The sequence below is a fragment of the Schistocerca cancellata genome, chromosome 7 (assembly GCF_023864275.1).
Source record: "Schistocerca cancellata isolate TAMUIC-IGC-003103 chromosome 7, iqSchCanc2.1, whole genome shotgun sequence".
Classification (NCBI taxonomy): domain Eukaryota; kingdom Metazoa; phylum Arthropoda; class Insecta; order Orthoptera; family Acrididae; genus Schistocerca; species Schistocerca cancellata.
This window is the reverse complement of record NC_064632.1, coordinates 143905932-143910631: the sequence shown is the minus strand read 5'-3', so window position 1 is coordinate 143910631 and position 4700 is coordinate 143905932. Positions and strand designations below refer to the sequence as shown.

Below are 4700 nucleotides of genomic sequence, written 5' to 3'. Positions count from 1 at the left end.
ACGCATTATGCATCCTGCGCAATATGGGGCCCAGGTCTACACTCACAGTAGTTGCATAATGTAGTGGGATGACCACCTGCGCTCACACAGAATCTAAGTTTTTAGAAGCAATGGCTAAAGCACATTTAAAAAGAACTTTGTTTTGTGTCGACGGGTCGTTTTGCGAGAACTCTGTACAGGGGAAGCAAGTGACACGAGATTTCTGCATTTCTCGAGAAGATATGGAACTGCCTCGTGGACAGAATTTCTTTCCTCTTTGTAAAGCGACGACCCAACTTTCAAGCGCCATCTTATGCAGTGTGAACAAATTTATGTTTAAAAGTTGTGAGAGGGCTCCCCATTGGAGCTATTTAAAGAAATAGCAGGAGAGATTGTGGTCTTGTTAGCTATAATATCATTGGCCAGAATGTTGCAGAGCTTTTTCATTGACGCACGGAAATTGCTTGAGCCTATAAGCAGGAAAAGGAATTCGTGCTGGCTGTAGACACTGAATGATTTGCTTGACCACGAAGCAGCTGAAGCGCAAATACAAGTGCTCCTAATAACTTGGTGGCGGCCATTTATAGTTCGTCTACCCAGCCATTTTATGGCAGCTGCCCACCTCCAGCAGTGTGGTTGGCTACAGAAGTGCGGAATTGGGCCACGGCATCTAGAAACCCAGCCCACCGCTATGGTACACTGTTAGGTTGCAGTGTGCCACGCCAGCTGTATTTTAGCACCCAGCAGCAGGATTCCACAGGCGGATCACGTACATTTCTCTCAACTGGCTGTAAAGTCTTCTGTGTCACAACATATGATACAATATTTGCAGGGCAAGAACATGCCTGTCAAAGTCACTCGTGATAATTAACCACTATTACCGGTGAAGCTTCTGTTCAATACTATGATTTATCATTCGGATTTTGATGTTCACAGTAGCCAAACTTTGGGTGAAAAATGTTATATTGACTGAATCTGGTGATGGAGTGCGCCATATATAATATTTCATCCTGTCTTATTTTTTTCGACCAACCATTCACGTATTCCTACCTTGTGCCAACCACTTCACGTCAGAGTAGCACTTGCACTCAACATCCTTTATTAGTTGGTGGATATATTCAGATCCCTGTCTTTCCCTATGGTATTTCCATCTACTGCTGCCTCAAGTACCACAAAAGATATTACTTGATGTAAAATTTTTGAAAACATTAACAGCGATCTTATATAATATAATTAAATGTTTATAATTAAAAAAACTCTTGATCGCAGATTTCTTTTAATCGGAGTGACCGGTTTTAGTCCGTAAGCATCATCTTCAGACTCCAGAACGGCAGCTGGACTTCCATGGATCGAGATGCGCCGACCCACGACGCTGAACTAACTGCTCATGTCAGTTCAGCGTCGTGGGTCGGCGCCTGCCGTTCTGGAGTCTGAAGATGATTCTTAAGGATTGAAACCGGTCACTTCGATTAAAAGAAATCTGCGATCAAGACTGTTATTTAATGTAGACTACTTGATGTCATGAACGAGTCCTATCATGTTGTCCCTTCATCCTGACATTCATTATTTACCACGTATTTCTTTCCTCAGAAATTCTACAGCGAAATTTCGCATTTCTTATTTTATTAGCCACCTCATTTTCAACATCATTCTATAGTACCACAATTTTAAACGCTCCAATCCCCTTTCTTTGGTATTCTCAGAAATTTCTTTTTCAAATTAAGGTAGATATTTGATACGTTTTTTGGCCTTGACTACCCTCTTCATTTGTGCTGCCTGCTTTCGTTCCCTTCCTTCTTCGTCTATCATGTGTTACTTCTTTCCAAAGTAACAGAGTTCTTTCACTTCAGCTTCATTTTGGGCACTAATTTCCAAGTTAAATTTGTGGCTCATTTCTGCTATTTTCATCTTCTTTCGATTTAAACACAAACCTTATTATATTGTTCATCTCAGCTCTTGCAGTTCTTCTTCTCTCACACTGATGACTGAAGTATCGTCACTATATGTTATAATTGATAGCCTTTAACCCTGAATTTTGTTGCCGGTCCTATGCCTTTTCTTTAGTTTGATGTATAGGTTGAACAGCAGCCACGGAAAAGTGCATCCTTGTCTTACACCATTTTTCGATTCTTATTGTTCCCTCTTAATTTTTATACATGCTGTATTTTACCCATCATTCCCTATTGCTTTCATCTATTTTTTTTAAGAATTTTGAATATTTTTCACTGTTGTACACTTTCGAACACAATTTTTCGGTCGATGGGTCCATTTTTTAATATTATTCTTGTAGAGGTGTTAACGTGACTGAGCCGTAGTTGTCGCATTTATCAGCTTTTGGTATCTTCGCGATTATGTGGATGACATTTTATCAATAATCTGACGAAATTTCTCCCCTACAATAGATTCTAAAATCCAACTTGAATAATCGTTTCGGTGCCACATTCCCTAATGATTGTAGAAATTCTGAAGGAGTTTTACCTAAGACTCCGGTGTTATTCGAGTGCAAGTCTTCTAAAGCTCTGTGAAACTATGACGCTAATGCTGGTTACCCTATGTCTTCACTGTCGGCTTCCATTTCTTCTTCCGTCACACCTTATCAGAAAGTCCTCCGAATTCAGACACATTTCAGTGTACTACATCCACCCACCCGTTCTCTCCTCTGCATTTGTCAGTGGAGTTCCCCTTGTTCTTTTATTTTTGGACCGTTTGCTTCTCAATTCACGGAAGGATGTTTCGACTTTTATATGTACTATCCATCCGACAATACTTTTTTCGAATTCTTCACATTTGCCTACAGTCACACTGCATTGGCTTCACTGCAGTTCCTATTTATTTCAATTCTAAGTTTACTGGATCCAGTATTGCTGTATATCTGTGTGTTCATGAACATTTTTGTACTTCCTTCTTTCGTCGATCAGTTGAAGTACTTATTCTGTGAACCAAGGAGTCTTCGCAGTTACCTTCCATATACCCGTATTTCTCGGTCGCAGAGGTTTCCCTTTTTAAAAATTTCCACTCATCTGCTACTTCACTGCTACCTGTGATACACATTATCGCAGTTTCAACAACCTTAGAGAACTAGAAAAAATGTATCGTCATTCCTCAGGAGTTCACTATCCGACGCCGTTCATATTACTCGATTTCCGCTTGCCTAAGAATACAGGCATCCATTTTTATAAAATGTATGGATTTAAGGAATATCTGGGTTGAAAATCGGAACGTTGCCCCTAGACCACAGACTTAATACTATTCTCCAACTGCCTCCCACTTCCCCTTAGACGTCACCTCCAAAATCTTAATCCTTGACACTACTGATCCATGTGTCTGTCGTGAGATGTCAGAACATCAAATACTATTTTTTTAAATCTCACTAACAATATTTTAGGCTCTGTGTGTCTTCAGGAAACAACGTGTGCAAGCACTGCAATAAAGCTGACCCTTGGAATTTACATAGATCTACTTTTACTCGACAATGAACACTTTACTTTCTTGTAAGTAATGAGATACACTCGGAAAATGTTGCGTGAAATTCTAGTTTACTCAACAGAGAAGCTTTCACTGAAATAAAAGAACAAGTGATTTTCGTAAATTTTGTAATTTCGTTATGCTAATAAAACGAAATACAATAATACTGCGATAGTAATTGCTGATTAAAAAAGTCAGTTTCAGTTTTCTTCTGTTCTAAATCCTGCGTCAAGTAAGTTACTGCCAACTGATATTTTCACACACCCCAGTGCACAATAAATAAAATATTGCGTGATTTTGAATTATGCAGAAATAACTCACGAATATATTACATAGTGTTCCGTGTTAGGTACTACAGGTTAATGTGATTGTTTCAGTGTTTGTCCTTTATTTTCCTACTTGGTATTTATACTCTCTCTAGAGATTACCTGGTGAAATAGATCGGGAAATATTTTATTACACATAAATTGAAAGCAAAATTCTGCTGCTGTTGATTGTGACAGTAAAGAGTTAAATCAAAGAAACACTTTATATCGTACCACTTCCATAGTATGCATGTCTACACTCTTCCCTGTAAAATGTGTATACGATTATACAGCTACTTGTTTTCTACGCCGGCCGGTGTGGCTGTGCGCTTCTAAACGCTTCAGTCTGGAACCGCGTGACCGCTACGGCCGCAGGTTCGAATCCTGCGTCGGGCATGAATGTGTGTGATGTCCTTAGGTTAGTTAGGTTTAAGTAGTTCTAAGTTCTAGTGGACTGATGGCAACAGATGTTAAGTCCCGTAGTGCTCAGAGCCATTTGAACCATTTTTTGTTTTCTACAAACAGACACTGTCTAGGAAAACTCTGCGATCATTTCTTTTGTAATTACTTGCTAGCTATCAAGATTATAATCCACTCTAAGGACCGAGCGAGGTGGCGCAGTGGTTAGCGCACTGGACTCGCATTCGGGAGGACGACGGTTCAATCCCGTCTCCGGCCATCCTGATCTAGGTTTTCCGTGATTTCCCTAAATCGCTTAAGGCAAATGCCGGGATGGTTCCTTTGAAAGGGCACGGCCGATTTCCTTCTCCATCCTTCCCTCACCCGAGCTTGCGCTCCGTCTCTAATGACCTCGTTGTCGACGGGACGTTAAACACTAATCTCCTCCTCCTCCACTCTAAGGGCTTACCGGTGACGATCTGTTTAGCAAACAACATCAGTGGGAGATCCAAATATGATATGCTAAAATAGCGGAATTATTTGTATAGTTAT

General features: G+C 40.2%; 1 non-coding gene across 1 annotated transcript; it reads left to right on the top strand.

Moving 5' to 3' along the window:
* The first annotated feature begins 4355 nt into the window (after positions 1-4355).
* Positions 4356-4428, top strand: Trnaa-cgc (transfer RNA alanine (anticodon CGC)). The gene has a single exon. It is a non-coding gene; the product is annotated as a tRNA-Ala (tRNA).
* The last annotated feature ends 272 nt before the right edge of the window (positions 4429-4700 follow it).